Genomic DNA, 23,758 nt, shown 5'->3' with positions numbered 1-23,758 from the left:
GACCACCCATCAAAACAGAACTTTACTTGAAAATAACAACTTGTTGAAAAATTCCCCACATGAACAAAAAAAAAAAGTAGATCTAGCAGAGAGTGAGGATAATGATATTGAATAACATCAGCTGGTGAAATATCTGTATTTGCAGAGTATTCTCCCCATCAGAGAAGAAAGAAGATTAAGAATAGAAAAAACAAACAAAAAAAAATACCCAACCCCCCCCCCACAAAACCAAAACTGAACCAAACCAAAACACTCCTCCCAACAAACAAACAAACAAAACCCCAAAAAACCAAACAAAAAACCCCCAAAACAAAAGTAAAAACCCCAAAGAAAATAAAACAAAAACAACAACAAAAAAAGCCCAAATGGCCAAACAATTAGTAGTTTAGCTTATTCAACGTTTTAGTAAACAGAAGTATATTTAAAATGCCTGCTGTCAAGAATCCCAAAAGATGAATGTATGGGAAATAGACAAAAATAACTAGTCTGTAATATGTATTCATATTGTTTTATGAGAATTCAACATTTTAGTAAACGAAAGTATCTTTAAAATGCCTGCTGTCAAGAATCCCAAAAGATAAGTGTATGGGAAATAGACAAAAATAACTAGTCTGTAATATGTATTCATATTGTTTTATGAGAATTAACTCCTTTCCAAAGATGCTAAAAAGAAGGCAATGAAAAAAAAAAAACCCATTGCAGAAAATGTGGAAAACGGAGTATTTAAACATTGAACAGCAGGCACGTGCCCAGATATTACAGAGTTAATAAGAAAGCAAACAACACATGTAAGAGACTGCAGAGCAGTAAGGACTTTGTGACAGGATTAGGCTGATTTAAGATGACTGGAGAAACATGAAAGATCGGGAAGAGCATCCCAGATGAGCAAGCAGGGGCTGAGCGCCAGCGGCCGCGGTTCCGAAGCCTTTTCCAACAGGTCCATCCTTCAGCGCGGGCAAGCGCTCCGCCCTGGAAAGCGCACTGAACCCATCCCCCGGCTGCATTCCACCCGAGCTCCCAGGGACCAGCTGGGACGCCAGCTCCGAGAAATGGGTATGGCAGGAGCAGGGAAAGCCGCAGCCAGCGCTGCTGAGAGCTGAGTGCCCCATTTCCAGAGAGATGGCTGTAGGCTGTGCGGCTGCTTCGGCGGAGCGTCCCCCTCCGTCCCCATCTCACACGGCAGCCGGCACTGCCAGAACGATGCCGTGCAGCGTCACTGCCGGCACGCCAGCTCGCAGAACCGCTGAAAGAATAAATCAGAGATAAGAACTGAAAACAAGGCTGGAAGTGACGCAGCGGGGGAACGAAGGCTCCGTCCCGCAGGGCCGGCTCGGCCGCTGCCCCTCCGCGGCGCTCCCCGGCCGGGCTGGCGACAGCAGGTGGCGGCCGCGTCCTTGGCACGGCGGCACCGAGCCCACGCAGAGCGCTGCTGAGAGATAAGTGAACGACAAAAAGAGCATCTCAAAGGTTTATCTATTTTATTTGAAGCGCTTCATAATAATACATGCCTGCAAAGCTGAGAAACGTGTGTTTGCCACATGCAGTTGCAGATGGTTGTGGCATCTGATGCAGATCAAATGGATGGTACATTTTCTCATATTGCTCAGAAGCCAAAATATCTTCTTTTCAAATGCACAGAGAATTATTTGGATTTATTTCCCAACTGAGAGCCTGATTTAAGGATTCTACTTCATTTTTTGGAAGGGCTATGTCACTTCTGAAAGTTAGGCTCCTAGATGTTTTTAGAGATCTCTACTATATTACACATGTAAATAAAAATATACAAACCTGCCAAATGAAAGCAATCTAAAATGAGCTGTTTCTTGAAATGGTGTTCCACTACTTATTGCACCTCTTCATCTCATCCTCTCCCTGCCTTGAAGAAACTCATGCCCTCAGCAGCAAATACCCCCACCCTCCAAGACCGACAAATCCAATCTCCTTTGCATAATATAAGGGAATGAGCTCCAGAATCAAGAGCATAAAAACCCCTGCACCTCCCTTGGAAATCAGTGTTATCCTGAGTGTTTTTTTTGCTCATGTTTGGAAAAATCAGATGGAAAGGCAAGTTCATTATATCTTAGCCTGATTTCACACCTAACTTCCTCTCACAGACTGTTTTCGCTCCTTCTTTCACATGTATGAGGCTGGAGATGGTTGTGGCCCTGCAGCCTCTATGGTGCAAGTCAGGAGCCAAGGGAGTCTCAGCACAAGCAGTGCCTTCAGTGACTGTGTCCATCTCCTGAACATGGCACACAGACCTGGATCCTAATAACAGGGTCCATCGACTGTCCCAAACCAGGCAAAGTTAATGAATCAGGGCCAGGGGGCATCCAGGAGTAGCAGAGGAACAAGGGCACCAGTGACAAGCTTGACACGAAGCTCCATGGTCCACTCAGGAGATGGGGCTGAGGGCAAACCTGCAGCACAAGTCAGGGGTTCACCTTGGAGCCATGGCTAGACATATGCCAGCTCCAGTATGGATATAGGAGTCAAAACTGGGAAAAAACTGCCACCAGCATAGGTCTACAGTCCACCCAGGAGGCTGCTCTTGGTTTTCCACCCCTGGTGCCTTCAGAAGCTCCATGTGCCCCTTCATGGCGTTTCCTGATGATTTCACACTTTTATCCCACCAGTCACACCCCATTCATGCCAAGCTTAATGTTTGCATGTCCAACCCCCATGGCTGTAGTGCCACGCCAGAGGAGGACTCTTGACCTGGCCAGGTTGTAAACAATTCAGTGCAAACTGCTTAAGTCATCAGGAAGGTCACCAGAAGCTGGTGCAGACTGAAAGCAGCAGTATAAGATACTACCTGTGAGAAGCAGATTTTAGCAAACAGGCTGCTGCCTCCTACATGAGCTCTGTGTTTTGAGCGTAGCCCCCATACTGAGAACTTCACAGCAGCGTAATCTCACACACAATTTTCTCAGCAAGGTTCTCTGCAGGCCTGAGCTGTATTTACCATGCAGTTAGCATAGTCAAACATTGAGAGCATTATATTTGAACCAATAAAATAGATTCCTGATTATCATCTCCTGGTAAGTCTGGCTTTGTGCAGTGTGCTGAGTCTCAGTGCAGGGATTGTGAACTTGGAAAAAAGAACATAAGGTCATTTGGAGCAAAATAGGTCCAGTTAAGCAAATACAAGTGTACTTTCATTCCAATACACTCTCAGCAAATAATTTGGTTTCATCTATTTAAACTTTTATGCATTTTCTTGTTAGCTAAACTTATTTAAGCTCTATTCTACAGATATATCTCGTATTTCCTAGAATGAAGTTGTAATTTGTGGAGCATATTGTATTAATTTGGTATAAGTTCGAGAGATAAAAACATGTGTAATTGTAATGAATGATATTATAATTTCTGAGTTTTCTTCAAAAAACCTATCTTATTAACAGTGCTACATTGAAGTGGACCACCATTTTATCCTGGCACAAAAATATAAGGGAAAAGCAATCCATTTTGTCAGAGCATACCTTGGTAAATCTAATTCCATTCCACTAAATGAACAGTGCAAAGAGGATTGGAACTTACCAGGAAGCACTGAACGAAAGGTCAGATTTGTAGCAAGCATAAATCAAATTCTTGCATGGCTTAAGCGGATTTGTGCCCATATATACTAGTCAAGAATCTGGCTCATTAATGACTGGATGAATTACAAATAGAGCATCAAGCAGGAAGTTTGAGTTTTAACACGTATTTCCTTGACTTGTTAGCTTAAATCAGATTCTAAATATTCTGAAGATTTTTTGTTCACTGTATCTGAGGAGCAAGCTAGTGTGGAATTTGGTTAAATTCCCTCTCTTGAAAGCCATCTTTTCAAGCAAGGTCTGTGTGGTGCTTCTAAACAGCTTGAGCACAATGAATTATTGTCAGTTTTTCCAATCCATACATTTCAGATTTTGAAATGTAGCCTTTGGGACAACTTAAATAACACAAAACCAGTTGATTGATTGCCCAAGTTTGTGATGATTTGGTGATGCTCAGCAGGAGATGATTTGGTGTTGCAGACTCACTCCCATTTGAAGCACTCTACTCCAGGTAGTGCTCTGTGAATGTTTAAAGAGCTGCAGTACACAGGAATTGAGCAGAGGAGGAGAACGGGGAGGAGCAAACCCTTGCCAGGATTTGTGCAGAATTGCAGGAGACTGAAAAATCATCTCAGAGGGTTTTACATTTGGCATGGCTGTGCAAAGCTTTTCTTGAAGCAGGCATCCCACGAGCATTTCTGGATGGCCTAAGCCAGCACAGCTGCTGGGAGAAGAAACCTCTACTCAGCCTGTATCTCTGACTTATTTTTGCTGGCATCAGGATTTGTAGAATTGCACAATAAAGCTGACCAGGAGCCATCCAGCTGGAAGCAAACCTAACAAGAAGTTCATTCCCCCGAGGCCACAGCTTTCAGCAGTGCAGCCAGACTTGTTCATTGAACTCTGCTCTCCCAGCGGGCTGCAGAAGGAGGTTAAGGTCACTGCTGTGCAGAAGGACACCTACCTGCCATTTTCACTGCCAAATAGGCCCAAGTGCAGCTGGGACAATGCATTCCAGGCCTGGCAGACTTCCTTGGCCAGCAGGGTGTGAGGGAGGATGGAGAGGGACAGGAGAAAAACCTGGACCATAGGGAATGCCTCTGCTGATCAAAGATAGAGGAGATCTTTGAGCACTTCACCTCTGGGATCTTTGCCAGGCCCTGGCAAAGTCAGATTTGGTTTGTGAAACCCAAAAACTGCTCACAGATTTTTTTTTCCCTGGGGTATCAACTAATGAATAATGAATGTGTTTATGCTGTGCCATTCTCTCAATTTCCGTTCTTGTTGCTAAAGTTGTCTGACTTAGACAGGTTTTGTTCTGTCACCTTGTTGTCTGTAGTCAGATCCTCTAGGAAAGTCAAACTCCTGGATATCATTCACTGCCACAGGGAGTGAAAAATCACAGTGTTTACTGCATAAAGTGCTAAAAGTGAAGAAAACCTCTGAAAAGAAACACCATTATTGATCAAAAAGGTAATTTTTAACTCAGAAAAGTGCTTTGAAAGTGCATTTGAAAGAACATGCATATTTAGAAGCAGACTAGCCTAGTTGCAAGATTGTGCTATTTTATCTCAAATACTTCAAGGCAGGTCTGTGGCTTGAAGGGAAACTTTGTGGAGAAGCAGCAGCCACTGTAACCAGCTGTGTTGATAAGCAAGTAGGAACTCCCTCATGGCATCCCTTGCCCGCCTTATCTTTTAGATGAATCAAAAAGCAGAGGCCACTTCCACTTCCAGATGCAAAATCTCTTTTTCTTACATCCATAGGAGTTTTAGTCTTCACATGTGTCTTAGCTAAATGCTCTTACTAATTCTATTCCACTCATATAAATTCCCTGGAAGTTTTCAGTTCAGTTAGTTAAATAAACCATAATTTCCTGCCTGAAATGTCAGCTATTGTGGCCCAGGGTTCCCTAAGGGTCTCACCGCCTTTAGATCAGCTGCTTCGCAATCTGAGCACATTCACCTCTTTCTTTACAGCATTTTTTCTGCTTGCTTTTAACATAAAGACTTCCCCCACACAGGAAATCCAAGTTTTAAAAGTAAAGATAATAGAGAAGTCGTTCCCTTCAGCATCAAAGGGATTACAGGAAGCAGTGTAACTATGGCGCTGAATTGTAGATACAGCAAGATCCAGTTCATGTCACTCAAAGGAGACATCCTTTGGGATGAACGGGGCATTTCATATGGCTTAGGGACATTAAAAAGTTACGAGTCAAGATTTGTATTCACTCTTGGAAGTTGGAAGCCTCCACCATATTACATCATCTATTTGGCCTGTATTCCCATGCTGCCTCCCTATATGGGTTTCTGGATATCTGCTTTTTGGTAAGCAGCCCCAAAACCTTCTGAAGATCTTTGGACTTTCCTCTATAGGTGAGGAGGTCAGGGCTCCCTTATCAGGCAAACTGCTGACCCAACAACAAGGTGCAAAGAGCTGCAGATTTTGAAGCTGCAGTTACAATTTTGACTTTTTCCTGAGAGTTAGCATGCTAAAGGTGGGGATGCTTACCCTCCTTCCTGGTAAGGAACAGCCAAGGTAACTGTCTCTCCTATTCATTGCAAATACTACTCATCACTCAAATAAATAAATGCAGCTTTTTAGGGAAGTGCTCCTGAAGCTGCTGAGCAGTGGGGCAAAGGAACTGATACCTTTTGGGTCGAGTGCTAGAGAAATGAGGTGTCTGACATGGACTTTTCACTCTCCAAGCAGCTCCCAGTGTGGTAGTTCAGTAGCTCAGAGCTCAGCCAGGCTGCAGGTGCCCTTCTCTCCCCACCTCTGTTTGGATCCACACAACCTGAGCCTGGGAGCAAAGGCCACAGAGCTGCTGGCATGTTTTGAAATATGATACAGGCAGCAGCAGGAATCCAAACACTGGAGGCGGTTCTAACTGATGCAATAGTAACACTGCACGCCAGAAGCAACAAGATCTCCTTCTCACACAGCAGAATGAGTGACTCTTGGGACATTTTTCCAAATACTCATATACATGAGGATAGATGGCTGTCCTATGGAAGGACCTGCAAAGTGCTTGGGGCCCTGGCTACAAAGCTGGGCAGCTCCCCTGTGTGGTAGGATAGGAAGGTCTCAGCCTCAGAGAAATCCCCAGGCCTGGGTGTTGCCAGAATGGCCCCTGCCTTCTCCTCACCCCCAGGTCCTTTCTTGAATGGGTTCACAACATGTTCAGAATTAAAGGGCAAATCCCAAGGTCCTTAGTGAGGCAAAGCTCCTGGCCAGGTGTGTGTTTCACAATCTAGACCACACTGGGTAACCAGTTTGTAGTGAGAAACCTCCCCAGTTTCTGCAGTTACCTGAACAATACCTGACTGAAATCCTGCCAGGTGCACAAGGATGACCTTCCTGATGCCTGCTCAGTATAAACTCTTGTCACAAAGTTTTCCCAAAGCCCACACAAAAAAGCAAGCCACTGGATCTTCTAATTTATACTTTTTGAATCTAAACCAGTGAGAGGCTCCTGATGTGCAGAGCAGAAGATCCTCACAGGGCTGGGGAGCTCTCTGGGCCTGGCCATGCCTTGTCCTGCACTGCTCAGGGGAAGGGAGCTGTTGTTCTTTCTTGGCCAGTTTCTAGAAGAATTCAGTTTTTTTTCTCCACCTCGCTCTAGTTGTCATCAATTTTATGTCACCTCCTGGCAGTTGTGAGTCGCTGTGATATTAAAGAAAACATATTCCAATAACAGCATCAACTTTCTTTCCAAGTTGGAGTGTTAAAGAAGGTTTCCTGCCTCTTGAATATTCCGTGTCAAAAAACCCCAAAGCGTTATCACTTTTGCTTGTAGAGAAAAAGATCTGAGGCCTTACACTTCTGTATAAATGAACATTATAGAATAAAAACTTGGTACTACTTCTACTGGCATTGAAATTCAAGTCTGTAACATGTGGGAGACACGGCTTAAGAAGTACCTCTAAGTACTTAGGGAAAATATTTATTTTTATTTGGAATAAAAGGAAAATTTTACCATCTGGCTTTGTGACAGAGAAATTTGTTTTTAGAACTAAAATGTGGATTTGCTATAATCATCTCTTCTCATTTGATGCCTTGAGAGGCTGATCTGGAACCAAGACTAGACAGAGCTAAATGGACAAAATAGGTATTTATTGAAAGGCTTTAAAAGGATACACCTTGATCAGCACAAGAGCCTGGCCACAGCTACACCCAGGTTAAATCCAAGGCGGATCCTGGTCATGAGTTTTTACACTCTTAAAAGTTTTGGTTCACCTACATATGGGGTTCAATGATCCAATTACAGCTCCAGGTTATGAAGTCTCACCCCCCTGGCTTGCCCCCTTCCTTTCACCATAGTTTGTGCTTTTTGGGTGATGGTTGTCCTTGATTCTCTAGCTGGGAAGGGATAACTGGGATAACTACCCTGTGAAGAGAACTTACTAACACCTAATATGAAGTTTCAGAGTAACATATCAGGCAGCAGAGAATCTGAAAAATATAAAAGCTAAACCCCAAGGCATCACATTCATTTTTTTACCTGAAATTCAGGGAAGAAAATCACTTACAATTCAGCTGGGCTATGTTCAAGCATTTGCTGAAAATGCCTGGGGAAAATTCACAACTCTGACATTTAATGAGCACAGCCAATGGCTCTAAGAAGTTTGACTGGCTGCCAAATTGATATGTCTGTGTATTCCAATAGTGGCTGTTATATCTCATTTGGGTTTGTTTTTTTTTTTTTTTTAGCCAGTTTGTTTGGCAATCATGCTGAAGCACTGCAAAGTGGACACAAGATAGGAACAATGCTAAGCAACCAGATGTAAAAAGACTGGAGCAACAAGAAAGCATATTTGTTTTTCACTGTTTAAACATGATTTACCAGCTGGGAAGCTCTCTTGCAGGATATACTGCAGTTCCATTAAGCTAATCCAGAGCACAAACACATTGCCCAATGTAGTCTTGCAAACACACCTCCTGCAAATATGCCTGCATGCAGGAAGTGATACAGCAGGAACAGATTAGGTGACAGTCACTGGAGACACAGATGGGAATGAAGGACTCTCTAGGAGGACTGGGACATTATGAGACATAGACCAATTCTAGGCAGAACTACACTTCCCCACGTGTAAGGGATCTGCATCCACCTGTCAGCAGCTGCTCTGAGATCCTGTGGTATCACTGGAGCACTGTCACACCCAGGTCAGAGCTGGGTGATGAAGAGACAGAAGGGAAAAGTGCCAGAAAAGAGGTGCTGAAGTCAGGACTTCGGCTGATCACCGGGAGTATTGCATAAATGCCAAATTTGGAGGCCCTAAATACAAAATTAAGACCCTAAGTAAAGGCAGCAAAAACCCCTAAAGTCCTGATGTGGGGACCATGACAGGTACTGCAGTATTCACAATGGAGTTGCAGAGCCTGGCTCTTCTCTGCTTTACTGTTGGGCTGTCAGAGGGTGTTGCCCAGCTGGCCTCCCCTACAGTAGCCAAAAAACTTCTGCCTCCCCACAGTGATTAGAAATATGGGGACTGCCAGAGAGCAAGGAAACACAGGCTACCCTCTCTACTGCTGTTGGTTTTACTGATGAAGCTACTTGGATAAGTAACTTTAGCTCAACATCACTTGAAAAAACTCAGAGAAGACTATTAACGGCAGAGGTCTCTGCTGCATCCCCTTCCTACTGCATGGCATCCTTCCAGCCTGTAAATGTTGCCTTTCCTTGCCAAATCCAAACCTTTATTGCTTTTTGTATGAAAGCTTCTCCTTTTCCTGGTCTGAGAAAAAGAATGTGCCAAGCGGAACAGTATAAATTGCATCACGACGTGGGATAATGTCCCCCAGAGCTGCCAGGCAGGAAACTGCTCCTAGTTACAGTATTAGAAAGCAGCTCCTGAAGCAGCAGCTCATTAACTGACCTTGCTTTGGCCTCTCCTGTGTCTGCTTTGACACATGTCCAAGATTTAACACCTCTACTGCCTCTATGTTAGCCCTTCCCTTACTCCTTCAGCCTTATTCCCATCTCCTGAAGCTGTGCTGTCCCTCTTGGCCCAACACCCTTGCTCAGTGGCTGCTCTCCTGCCTCTTCCAGGCCTCCTCTTCAGCTCAGTTATCCAAAGGAGAGCAAGGAGGGAGTTGGGATAACATTGTCCCTGCCCCTGCCAGCCCAGCTGGGAAGGTCCCTGGCTGCTCACTGAGCTGCTCCCAGGGAGTGCCCTCTGCTCAGGCTGCCCACTGCAGACCCCACCTGGAGCTCCCCTGACCCAGCAAGGTGGGACAAACCCTGTGCAGCAGAGCCCTGGGTTCAAGGGCTTAGGTGAGGTTACTTCCACCATCACTGAGTTAATAGATTTTCTCCAGTGCTGTTTTATACTTGATCATCAGAAAATTTTAGGGATAAAAATGGCTATTTCCCCACTCTTGGAAAGGAGTGAATCTTTACTTTACTTTGTAGGATTTATTTCTAGGCTTGTGACTTTGCAAGAAAAAAAAAATCAATCAAAATCGCATTGTTCTGATTCCCATCACATCCTTTTTGTTCCTTTCCCTCTTGAGTTTCCAGGCTGCTATTTTAATAATCCTTTGCAGTTGAAGTCAATGCCATGCCACTCTGAAAAGGCTGAAATCCTAGTTTTCCTGAGGGAAAACATTTCCCCACACATCCCTATGGGAGACATCAGAGTTTAGCCATGTGTCCAGCAGCTCAGGATGATTCTTGGAGATGCTTCACCTTGTCTCTTTCCCCGTGTTGCTCTGGACATGGTAATTCACAACCACAGCAGACTTCCATGCCTCCAAGTACAGGAATGTGATAAAGTACAGGGGCTTCAAAGAGCTGAGGTACAAGGGAATGTTGTGGTTAAAGGCTGCTCTGTGTTTTACATTTCTGTGGTCTATTTTTAGCAGCTGTGGTTATTGTGTACCACAACCCTAGGTCACCTCTGAACTTAGAGTCACAAATATGAAACTGAAAAACAAATTAACTGGATCCACAGACTGGCCAGAAAGGAATCCTCTCTCAATATTTATGGACCAAATAAATAGAAACAACTGTAAAAATGTCATTTTGTTCTCTGTGGCTAAACACAGGCCTCCTCTGCTACTGATCTTTTGGCTGTACAGTAAAAGATCCCAGCAGCTGTGCTGTGAGTAGTTGTTGCTGGAACTCTGAGGTTTTTTTAGGTCAGTCCCACAAAAATGTTATGGCTGTTACAAAGTTCTAGGGCTGACTGCCAGGCTTTGCACCTCTTCTTTTATGCTTGAGCCCTTTTTTCACTTAAACCATTGTTATGTCAATGTACCAGTTCTGAAATTAGTTGCTTGAGCATAGTTGCTCCTGATTTGCATCAGTGGAAATCAGAAGAGCATCAGTCCACTCATACTCTGTTTTCTTGGCCAGTTTGAAAGAGAGTCAACCCAAACCAACACACTTCTCTAGCTGCAGAAGCAATTCAGTATCTCATTGTATCTGTTCCTTTTGTTCTTTGTCTGTGCATGCAGAGAGGCTTTTTCCCACATTTGCTATTTGAGTCCGTGTTTTTTTCATGCCCAGCTTGTCTGACAGCCTTTACTTTTCAGTTACTCTTTTTAAAAATGTCTCCAACCTCTCTCTTTTGCCATCTCAGAGAAAAGGCACAACTGCATTATTGTAGTGAGTGAATGCATTTTCTCATAAATGTAGCTGAATGGTAAATTATTTAAATATCTTAAATACTCTCCTAATTGCAATAATGACATGCTAGGAATGGGAGTGAGAGGAGGATTTATATTCAGGCTCCTGAATTTTAGTGAATGAGTAATCAACACTCCATTACTTCCTACAAGGTTAAACTTTTTTTTTTTTTTTTTAAAGCAAATGTTACTGTAAAACACCCTTTGCACTAAAACAAATGGAAACCCAAATATGGGCATTCATGGTGAACTTTAGATCATACGAGAGCTTTGTGGGTCCCTTGGCAAGGGAGAAACAGACCTGAAAGGCTGATGCCTCAGGGCTGCCCACCAGCCTCTGCTCCATGCTTGCCCCGTTGATCCTGTCACTCCTCATCTTGTGTGCTATTCTGGTGCTGGTGTCAACACCTGTGCTCCAAAGCCAATGCTCTGAGCCAGATCTGGGGGCAGTTTGGGTTAAAATGTAACCCAGCAAAGTATGTTTGCTTGCTTGTCTGTGTGTGTGACTATTTGAAAGGCTCCATTTCCCCATCTGATTCATGGAAAGGCTGTACCAAGGTCTGTGCTGGCAGGAGGGCAGGCAGGAGCAAGGGGAAAATGGACCAAGCCCAGGAGCTGGGGAGGAAAACATTTCTGCCTGGTATTGCTGCCAAGTGTTGTATCTTCTGGAGCCAGTGCCTTAGACCAGTGCAGTTGCATTGGTGCCTGTAGCACGTACCTTAGCAAGACTGGTCTGTCTTTACAGCTTCACTTATTCTAATGAACAAGGTTGGTCATTTTCTTGGTGAGTTTATTGCTGTAAAGTCAATTATATGCAGTTACTCAGAAGTCAGTGTGTAGTGGTCCAATGTAATCTATTTTATATATGAAATCTAATTTTCCTGTCATCCTGCATATTCACAATAATTACAAAACATTCATAATCATTTACCTAGAAGAGCCTTTAAGCAGTTCTAAGTGATTAAGCATTGTTGCCACTACACTCTTTTGCATCCTCCAGTATTATGCTTTTCTTTTCATTGTTTCTTTCCTGCCAGTGTTTTCTGTAGTTAATTTCATTTGGCTTGATCTGAAGCCCACAGAGGTGAATGCACAGTCTATCATTAACAGCCTGGTGATCAGACCTGCTGCAAATGCTTTAATAGGCACAGGTCAAGGACTTGAAATGCAGAACACCTGTTTTACTCTGTGTTCCTATTGCTATTTCAGCTTGCTCCATCAGGTATTTATGCAGAAATGCAAACTCTCCTAGGCACAACACTGGAAGTAGAGGTCTACACTACATTTATTCCAGCAGTTTTTAGAAAGGCCCACCACTGTCGGAATCTGTGGTATTGATGATTCCGAGATTGTAGAAAGCCTCTGTCTTTCTGCCCCATTGCCAAAGCAGAAGCCATAATTTGTCTGTGCTGGTTTTCAAGGTTGTTTATTCTGTTTATCTCTAACATGTTCTGCTGCCCTGCAGCAGGTCTGTCCTGCAGGGCAGCGTGTGGGGCTCTGCCCTCAGTGGGATGTTACAAACATTAAATACCAGAAACTCCCTGTTCTGGATTTACAATAATGTGCCAATATCTGTCACCTACGTTGGACAGTGTGTCCCCAGCCTGAACCAACAGAAAAATGCCAACACCACAGTGAAACATGGAGGGCATGAAGAAGGAGAAAAAGGACAAGACACACCCAACTTCCTCCATCTTGTCCCCTTTGAACCCCTTATCTAGAATCCTAAAATTCTACTTTTGCACCTGTGCCACACTTAATTATTACTCATATCAAACACTCAGAGCTTGTAATTCATCCTGTAAGATTGAAAACTCTTTTCCATGGCCAGAGATCACAGACATGTCTCTCGGGGCTCTGTACAGGGGGGTTCCTGACCCCCTGCCAGGGTCCCAGACCTTCCAGCAGCCAGAGGGAAGCTCTGGATTCCCACACACCACAGCACAGGTTGCCCAACTCAGTCAAGCACCCTGCAAGAGACAGATGGAGAGAGGTAAACAGGCAGAATTGAGGCTCAGAACCAAGTAACATTAACTGCAAGTTTAGTGTCAGTTCTCCCTGCTCCATTATGCCTCTTGTTTTGCTGAGGCACAACAGCACATGTACCTGTGCAATATTTTCTCATCCTGTCTGCCTGATAAAGACACAGGAGGCAGAATATTAATCCAAAAGGAAGGGCTGACTCTGGGGTGTTTCTATCTACTCTGGTGCTCTTTGCTTGCACAGCAGTAATTATGGACTCTGCCACAGACAGCATGAATGAATCTTTTCAGTGTCTCCCTGATAAGAGATCATGTGCACATGTCTCACAGAGCTCAAAGTTTCCTAATCCTTTTGCCATTCCAGTTTTCAGCATAATCAGGTGCACTGTAATACCCACCCTTGGAGGAGAGGCTTGAGCTGAAGGGATGTTTGCTGCCCAGCTTACCCAGCTTGAAAGCAGCTATCTGTGACTAAGGGAGTAAAAACATGAAAATTGCAGCTCAACTTGAAGTGAATCCTTGTTTCCACTAATTACTCAAAACAAAGCAGGAGTGTTAGTGCACTATCTGCTGGAATACATACCATGCTCTCATGTTATGGGAGTTAACTACAAAGTTAGCTTAACTGTTAAAAGAGTTGTGATTTTTTTCATGGCAGCATCATGAACACACATGAGTTATCATGAAGTGAAAAACAGACACTCAGCAGCAGCCCCTGAAGTCAGCAGTTCTGGATAGACATCTGAGCTGATCTCAGCAAAACCACATTGTCATCTTCTGACTGTTTCCAGCTCCTGAAAACAAATGAATGTTAACCCTCCAGAAGATTCAAAAACTAAAAGCTTTTTTTAAATAATTAAACCCTATTTTTAGAAATTAAGATGTCTTAAATATCTTCTTTAAGTTGCTCAAACATTTGTAATTCACCTATTGACCTAAATATAGATTCAGTTATTTATGCTGGATTTATTGTTCATTATGGTCTGGCCACTTGCTGACTCTCAGATGCTGCATAAACTTTAGGGACAAAGAGACCTTCTTCTGTGCCAAATAGGAAAAATTTAAAACTATTTATCTGATATGACAGTATTGATAATAGTGCAGAGAAGCACTTTGGACTTCTCCTTCATTATCTTCATTATCTTCTGTTTGCATTTGTTTTTGCTCCATGGAAGAGAGATTAGGGAGACAGTCAGCTTAGCTCTGTGTTTAGCAAGAATATAGGAGATGATAACTGCAAGGACACATTATTTACTTGATCAATAAGAGTGACTTTGGAATGCAGTCTAACTTGCTTCCTGAATAATTGTATTAGACTTCAGTTCCCAAATGCTGCCTAAATTTCAAGTGCCAAAATAGAGATGTTTAAATTACTCGCCTCCTACAGCTGGTTAGTAATAGGGACAGAAATTTGTAGGCACCATCCAGATCTTCCTTTGTAAAATAACTTTTCTTCTTTCACTAAAAATCTTCAATAGTCTAAATAAAAATCCCAGTGTAATCACCTCTGTCTTGCAGAAGGTGAGGCACAGGAGGAGCAGAAGGATGAAGGAGATCACATAGATTGTGCAAGGTGCAACTATTTTTTCCTGAAATGAAAAGCGCTTGCTAAAAACCAATCCTTTAGTAAGGCAGTCTGTCACCCCAAGAAGGGAGCCACCAGTAACCAGATTTTTAAGTTGCTCAGAGCCTGAAATTGTTTTCCAAAGACATCAGGTAATGTCAGCTTTGCCTACTTCTGATCTTGTTTTGAACGTTCCTCCGTATTTTGCCCACAGACAAATGTTTGAAGCTTGGACATTTTTAAGGGATAGCTTTAGAGGAGCTGGAAAAAATCCCAAATGACTTTAAAATATTTCCATACTTGAAAGAACAAACAAAAAAAAAAAAAAAAAGATTGAATTACTTCATATCCCCAGGTTCCTAGAACAGAGTTTTTATGGGACAAATGTGACCTTGTTGTCCTTCCTCTGCCTGCCGCTGTGGGAGTGTGAGGTGGGTCAGGATGCAGCCCAACAGCCTGGTGCCAGCCTGGTACTACCACACTTCTGCTCAGCCTAAAACCTCTTCTTGCCTTCTCTCTCTGCTCTTGGCACCTGTTTTGAAGCCCTGGTGCAGGTGGAAAGGACAGCTGCCAGAAGCAGCATCTCCCCTTCCCATTGGGGCATTCATGCCCTCTATTGCAGCACTATTTCCTTCCTGTGCAGAAGTGGGAGCCACAAACTAGAAAGAGCTTTGAAGCCTAATGGCTTGGTAGCACAGTGAAATGTTAAAAAGAGCACTAAGTCTGTCAGGGGAAAATTCTTGTCTTTGAGGCTGCTATCACAGGTATTTATGGTAAAGAAATGCTGGCCTGAATTCAAGGCTATGCCTTCCAGATTGGCAGTTTAAAACATGTAAAGCACAGGGGCAGCATTGCTGACCAAGGAGCTCCACCCAAGCTTAACTACTGTAGCACCCAGGACATTCACAGACAGAAAAAAATGCTATTCCAGGTAAGGAGAAAATGCTAATAAATATCCTAAGCACCTCTCCAGTCTCTCCTTTCCTGATTTATTGGCATACTGGTAGTGTCTGAAGGGAATCAAACAGGGATCCTGCCTCACTTCTCTTTTCTGAACGTCCTTCTGATCAGAATGAGAAATGAGTGCCAGCCCAGATAGCTGAGTGGTCTGCCTGCACTCACCTGCTGAAAGCTGCTACCATGCAGGTCTGGCTGGGTGAGATGGAAGTCACCATGCTGGGAGCAGGAGTTGCCAGGCTGGGGCATGACATGACCAGCAGTGCTGAACTGCACTACTGGCAAAGTGCACAGGGCCTGACAGCCCAGGAGAGGAGATAACCCCAGGGGAAAGAAAGCAAACCAGACCAAAAATAACTGCAAGTGGAAGGGGCATGCAAAGGCTCCTTACATGGGCTGGTAACTGCTGGCTCATGCCTTCATCCAAGGGCACCTGGAGCTCACAAGGTCCTTTCCACCATGGATTTTGTCTTCTCCAGTAGCCCCTGGCCTACAGGTTCCTGCCTGCCATGGAGACAGTGTGTTGGTCTTGGACAAGGGACAACCTCTGAGGTTTGGGCTGGGGGTTGTCCCTGTGATCCAGAGCAGGGTCTGCACCATAATTCTGCACATGAGCAGGCACCTCCTCATTGCAAAGTCACCTTCCCATGCGGACTCACTCATGTTCTCCCTGGGCTTCTTGTAGGCTCCTAGCAGAGCTGAGAGATCCATAACAAGGTGCTGACACAGCAAGTGGGAAGGGAATGCTGGAAAGGCTTGAGAGGTCCAAGGAACCCAGCATGGCCACATGACTAGCAATAAATTTGCTGGAAAAATTAAGGTCCAGTTGCTTGCTTCTACTGGTTTTACTGGGTCAGATCTGGATGAGGTCGTAACATTCTGCTCCTCCATTTCCTTGTCTTAAACATGAATATTTTGTTTCAGGACATGAAAAGAAAATGGGATTTGGTGCTGAAATTTCAGAAAGAAGGAAACACTGTGCCTTGTCTTTCCAGTTCTTTGTAATTACCCGGCTTTCTGGGTCTTCCCTGGGGGACTCTTCACTTCCTTCTGCCAATTGTATACAGAAATAATTAATTCTGATTCATATCCTGGACCCTGGCACCTGCTAATTAGGTGTCCATAAGAGCTGCAAGTGGGTATGTCCTACACAGGGCTTCCAGAACTTATCCCAGGAATGTACTTAAGTGAGGATTTCCTTTAGTGCCAAAGTTCACTCAAAATCCTCCCTTCTTCATTTCTCTACCTCAGGCTACTCATTGCTCTGCTCTTGGACTTCTCCATCCCCCAAATTTTTATTTTTACTACAGCAGAGCTCCGTAGAGAACTAGATGGGCACAATCATGAAATCAAGGAAAGAAGCAGGAACAGCAAGGAGAGGAACGTCTGTCCTCACTGAGTCTCTGCAAAGGCCTTTCAGGTTCCAGTGATGTCTCCTGGGCTCCTGTATCTAAGCTTTGGCAAGACTGTAAAGAACAAAGTAATTTAGAGAACATTTCTTACATGTTTAATGCTCTCAGGAGAACCTGTCTGAGCCATCCACAATTTCATTGCACACCCTGTGACTGTCCCCAGTGGGCTATGTAGCCTAGGGGGGCAGTCAGACCACTCTGTGTTACTTTGACACTGGTTTTTGTTCCTCTCAAGTTATTTCCTGCTGCCTTAACAGCTCTTGTGATTCCTGCCTGTATCTGTGGAAAAACCAGCTGCTGATTCAGCTGTGGCTCTCTCAGGAAGGGGAACCTGAGTTTGGGTTTTGAGGAGGCAGGCCAGCATCCAGGAGCCTTCGCCTGTTCCTAGGGGAACCCCAGAGCCAGGAATGAAGATGAAGCACAAGTTTTGGTTTCAATTCACTTTTTAAAACTAGTGCCTTTTCAAAAACCAGTTTCCATAGTGACAGGGAACTGTAGCACCATTGTGAAGGTCCAAAAAGCCCTGGCTGAGTATTAGCCAGAAATTCAGCAGTGTGACCAGCTCCTGAGCCTCCTTCCCCAGCCCCTGCTGTGCTCACAGCAGGGCTCTGCTTCAAACACCTTCCTGCCCACCAGTCACACTTTTAGCTGCCTGTGGGCTGTGCTACTCCTGAGCACTAGGGCTTAATCACAGGTAAAATTATGTTTGTCCAAAAAAGGAATATGCTTTGGCTGCATTTAGCCCTTTCATATAAAGGGAAAAGCTAGATTTGAAGACAGCTTTCACCCATTGTTTCCTTTTTTTGCAGAATGGTACAGAAACCATGAAATGTGCTCACAGTCATCCATTGAGTCAGCAGAGGAGCCCAGCTGGAAGCCCAGGTCCTATTTAATTCTTATTTTTTAGAACATGCTGCCTCTCACCTTCCCTTTTGCTGTCTGTGGGGATACTTCTATCCATGGTATAATCCAGACCTCCCAAAAGGACCTAGGAACTCTCACACAATCACATTGTTGTCCTGGTCCTCACCAGAACACACAAGAGGCGTGCCAGAGAGAACATCCTCCCTGCTGGGCTCAGTGCCAGCTGGTGGAGGTGACGGACATCACTGCTTCCTCAGGCAGCTCCTTTGCCCACATCCTTTGCTATCTGCTGGATTATGTTGCAGTCTGTAGTATGCAAAGAAACACAACCACAGCACTCTTACAAGTGAAGTCTCAGGTAAAGTTACAGGCACCTGTCCAGTGGTTGTGTTACCTGTGGCTTTTGGGTGATGTGTGTTATGCGTGTGGAGGTGGCAGAGAAAAGTGTGGTGCTGCTGTTTGTACAAACCTCAGCAAGCCTTTCAGTAGGTCTGCACTTCATGCCTTTCCTCAGGAATAGCTGGGACTGTGGGGGACTGTGGGCTTCAGTGAGGGTGTGTGTGGCCTGGGTGCCACCCAGAGTGCAGAGCCAGCCTGCAGTGCACGGTGAAGATGCCTGCCCAAGGGACACAGGAATGTAACAGCCCCAGCATGAACCACTGTGCATGTGGCAATTCCAAAACAGAACCTGGGCACTGAAGGCAGGGCACCAGCCTGAGTCAAAGCATGCACCAGACACCTCCTCCCTTTATCCCCTATTATCCCTTTCAGTTTTATGATAAACTGTAATTTTTCTCAAACATTTAACAATCATTATTCCCTTCCTACTCCTCCTATTTTTGCCTGCGTATCCATGCGACACGTTTAGAGTTGAGATCACATGCAAGACAACAGAGTGAAAATGGCAACTAACACAGTTTTTGTGAGAGAAGAATGTTTTACGTGTTGCTTGCTGTCGAACCATTGGAAATGACATGCCAAACAAGAAATTGTCCTTCTGGTGCAAGACCTTAACTCAAATGAAAAAGGCCAAGTTCTGCAGGAAAGAAAAAATAAAGAGAGGCATCTTTGGACCAGTTTTTATGCCAGTATTTTCAATGTGAGGGTAGATGCACCAAGCTAAGGGTTTGTTTATGCTAAGGTTGCCAGTGGAGCTCAGAAGAGGCCAAGAGGCCAGACATATTTGCTTTGTATTTCCCAGATTTCAGCTACCAGCAGCTCAGGGAATTAATCAGACAGAGGTAAACCCATGTCTATATTGCCAGGACAAGCTGAATAAAGGAAGTACTATGTATGTCTTGAAAACTGATCATCAGGATTCACCAAAACTTGAGAAGTGCACCACTCTGATTGTCTTGCTATTGCAAATGAAGGCACTGTTTTAGAGAGGTACTTCCTGCAGAATACAAATTTTTCCCTTGCTTCCTCAAGACCTTCAAGCGACCCCACTAAATTGTTAAAATTCCATTAGAAAGTGGCTGCTGGGAACATGTGCAATAAATAGCTGCTAAGATCAATGTCAGTCTTACTGATTTAAAATCAATGTATTGCTTGCGGAGGGTGCTGGCAGTGTTTTCCTCTGGGAAATGTAACAGTGGTTGGCTTTAAACAAACACAGTGGTAAAAAACTTTATCTGAACTAATTAGGGACTCAGACTCATTTTAGAGTAACCCAGAAAATGCCTGTTGCCCACACAAAAACTTGGAAGTGATCAGTGACTTTGGATACTGCCATTTACAGTGGGACACTTGACAGCATCCTGCAACAAAGCAGAACAACTGAAAATGCTCTCTGAAAATTAGATGCTTAGGGTATCTAGACAATGGTCTGAAAGCCACCAGTCACTTTTGAAAATATGATATGAACAGCATTAGGTTACTATGGCTCTAATGACCACCACCCACCCTTTCCAGGCAAATTGCTTGTTCCCCTCTCAGCTTCTGGCTGGCCTTCGTCCTATGTGACATCATGCATTTGTGACAGATGTAAGCCCACCAAAACCTGAAGTGCCACCACAAGTTTGTCTCATCCACCAGCAAGCAGCTTTGGGCTGAGCTGACATCCTCTCTTTCTTTAAACCCTCTCTCCTGCCATGAGTAGTTTTTTTTCAGAGGCTCAGCCAGATTGCTTTAATGAAAATAGGCATGAAAGTAATTGCCCTACCTACATTATGTTTTGTAACCTAACAATTTAATTGCATCATATGTTTTCCAGCAAATCATCTGATGATGATTCCCAGGACAAGCCTTTACCTCTTTACTTCAGCTATTACCACATCCTGCTTTGTAGATACCACTAAATCATGAGGGGATTGGTCACTAGATAAATCAGAGCTCTTTTTGATGGTTTCTAACCTGGGAAATAGGACACCTGAGTGAGAAACAGAAACTGTAACCACATCAGAACTCTGCAGTCCATGCCTACAGACTGTCCAGAAGGAACAGGCAAGGACAGAGGGCGGGGTGTTTGCCCTACAGGTGAAAAAAATAGATTGAATGCACAGAACTGTCTTTGAAAACCAGTGATCAAGAGGTTGAGGGCTTAAAAGTAAAATCTAGGGGCAAGCCAACAAAGGAAAACTCATGTTTGGTCTGCCTGCAGAGCACCAGAGCAAGGGAAGCTGCTGATGAAGTCTTGTTACTTTGACTACAGGAAACACTATGCCCCCATGCTCTGATCCTGCTGGGGCACTCCTTGATATCTCTTGGAAAAGCAGCACATAAGCTGTAAGCAATCCAGGAGACTCTTGGAGGGTGTTGAGGATGATTTTGTACCCAGGTGACAAACAGCATGACCAGAGGAGAAGCATGAGCAGTCCGCTTGCTTATCAACAGGGATGAACCATTGGAGATGACAAAACTGGTGATAACTCAGACTGCAACTATCCTGCCCTGGTGGAATTCAGTCTTGAACACCTCTCTTGTGAAGAAAGGTTGAGAGAGTTGAGGTTCTTCAGCCTGGAGAAGGCTTCAGGGAGACCTTATTGCTGTCCTTTAGTTTAAAAGAAATACAGAGAAAGACTTTTTACTGAGGCCTGTAGTGATGAGAGAAAGGGTAGTGGTTTTGAATCAAAAGAGGGTGGACTTAAATTGAATATACAGAGGATTTTTTTTTTATTAGAATGGTCATGAGAAGTTGTGTATACCCCATGATGGAAGTGTTTGAAGTCAGGAAAGATGGGGCTTTGAACGACCTCATGTAAAGTTCCCTGCCTATGGCAGGGGCTTTCATTGGATGATCTTTAAAGGTTCCTCCCAACCCAAGTAATTCTATGGTTTTATGATAAACTGTAAAGATTTTGTGATTTACTTCCATGATGAATGGAAATTTTTTTAAAAATGGGGACTATTTTTCCTTCACTATTAATTTTTTATAAGATTATAATGTTTGATTATAAGATTATATTTGTTTTGATGGTGATTAGGGTATAAACCAATAAAAACAAAGAAAATTCCATAATGGACCTGCACTGTGGATCCTCCTTAGCTATACACGTGCTCATGTCCAGAAATACTAACTTTTCCATAAAAATGGACACACACACACAGAGCATTTATTAAGCCCCAATAGAAAAGTGGTTTTATGCCTGAGAAGGAAACTTTCAAATACATAGCCTATAAATAGACTATATACTGCCTTTCTGGTTCAATAAATAGCCTGAAAAAGTGCTCTCAGGAGACATGAATTTGCAGTGTCCCCCCTTTATTTCACTGAGAGGTTAATTCTGCTCTCTAAATTTAATACTTTGTTGTCAGTATGGAAATTGCCATCACAAGGGAAGCAATTGCATTTTCTGCATTTCTTTAGGGATCAGGAAATAAATTTTTACAGAAAAAAAACCAGCCCCATATCTCCTCATGTACAGAAAGAAGCACCAGGTTACCTGACATGAAAAACATTGGGAAGTTGTGCAATGGCCAGTTTTCAAACCACCAACAAGCCTAGACAAGCTGGATATGACAAAATAGAAAGCCACCCTGGATGTATCCTGCAGACACTGCTGCCCCTGGAACTGGGACACTGTGCTTGGAGCAGCCAGCAAGAAACTGGCTCAAGAGTATCTCACAGAGATGAATTCAAATAAAACTTTTCCAGCCTTCAATGGTACACTTGTTTCTGGTTCTTGAGTAGTTTAATTCCCAGTCACTTTTGTGTTAATAGTAAATTTGAAAGTGCAAAACAAAGCATGTTGGCTCCATGACCCACTGGCAGAGCCCATTCCATCAGACCCCTCATTCCAGAGGCACCTCCATGTGAGAAACATTTTTCAGCTTTTCCAGCCATTGCTGGAGGTAAGACAATCTCCCTGTGTAATAAACAGATTTTTCTTGCTGTCTTTCCCCCACCCTGCACACCACAAAAAGAAGTATGGCCCAGCAGAAGTATTTTCAAGCACAAACGTGCACAGAAGGACTTAATGCTTTGTGTTGCTATACCCAACCCCCATAAATTTATGCTCATGTAATTACTGCTCTCTGTTTGCCTACTGATAGTGAGTTAAAAATACCACACACACCCCAAATTAGAACTGGTTTCTATTTTTTGTTAAATTCCTGCAGTTGATAGAGAAGAAAATGTTGTGATGAGCCACATGAGATCCCTCTTGCCTGCACTAGTCAGGACAGGAGACTGCAACACTACCAACAGAAAAACCCCACCAAAAGCATGGCATGCACAGACCAGGACAAATTTAACTGTGTTATGATGCCATCAGTCCTGTATCCCTTTTCCTTTCTTCATCTGATGCTTGGTGTTTTTACAGTTGGAATGGATTTGAGCCGGGATCTTTTCTATCGGAACCTGCATTTAAATGGAATGTAAAATCTTTCTGCAATATCCGGATTCCTAGTTTATATTCCAAGGTGTTCCTAACTTATACTAAACATAAAATATTTCTGTTATTTAGATAAAATGTAAAATTATATGCAAGCCATTTCTGTTCTATCCAAATTCCTACTTTATACTCTGAGTTGTCTCTCACTTACATAGAACTACTTACAAGTGATGAAACACTTATTTTTGAAGCCTTTGAAAGAACATAATATTAAATAAACAACAACAAATTTCCAACTTATATTCAGTTTGCAAAATCTTTGTCATATGAGCCATCTCTATTACATACTAGTACCATATTTGCCATTTAAGCTTCGGAGTCTCTATTTCTAAAAGCTTTGTGGAAGGAACTGTCTGGAAATCCCATAAGGTCAACCCCTTCCTAAACAAAACTAATGAGACTGTGTTTCCCAGAGCCTGTTTGAGGTGAAATCTGGGGAAATCTGGACATGCACACAGTTTCCCTTTCCCTTCTGATAGGCTTCTCTGAGAAAATAACATTGCACAAAAAACCTGAGCTGTAAATGTATTTTGAATTTTGCATCAATAACACAGAGAAATAGCTTATATGTGAGACTAGGCAAAGCTTCAGCTGGCAGCCACTGGAGACAGAAACTGCACTAAAAAAAGAGAACTAATCTAAAGCTGCATTCTTGTCAATATCTTCTCACACTTCTGCAGCAGCAGAGACAAAACCAAATACAAACATGCCCCTGTCCACTGCACAGGCCTGGATCATCACAGAGAGACTGGGATAAACAGATGAACATTTGGCTAAGGACCAAGGAGCAGATTTTTCTGGGTTTTTTTAGATATTGAAAAGCCAAGACACAATCAAGGTCCCAGAAGGATTTCCAAATGCGATTAGGAGCCCAAGTTCTCTGAGTCCATTGGTCCTTCTGAAAATCCTGTATAGTAACAAATGAATTGTATCACTGAACATCACAAAAATTTCTCTGCTTGTGCTGCTTCTGCTA

The 23,758-nt window shown here is 43.5% G+C and overlaps 1 long non-coding RNA gene across 1 annotated transcript in view; it reads right to left on the bottom strand.

Annotated features, from left to right (window-relative positions):
- LOC116183757 (uncharacterized) overlaps positions 1-23,758 on the bottom strand; it is a 26,350-nt gene continuing 2,592 nt past the window's right edge. Inside the window, exon 2 of the long non-coding RNA XR_004148449.2 lies at positions 1-1,243. This is a non-coding gene — a long non-coding RNA (uncharacterized LOC116183757). The remainder of the gene's footprint in view (positions 1,244-23,758) is intronic.

The sequence above is a fragment of the Lonchura striata genome, chromosome 6 (genome assembly GCF_046129695.1).
Source record: "Lonchura striata isolate bLonStr1 chromosome 6, bLonStr1.mat, whole genome shotgun sequence".
NCBI classification, from domain to species: domain Eukaryota; kingdom Metazoa; phylum Chordata; class Aves; order Passeriformes; family Estrildidae; genus Lonchura; species Lonchura striata.
The sequence above is the reverse complement of the archived record's forward strand: the minus strand, read 5'-3'. Positions and strand labels throughout refer to the sequence as shown.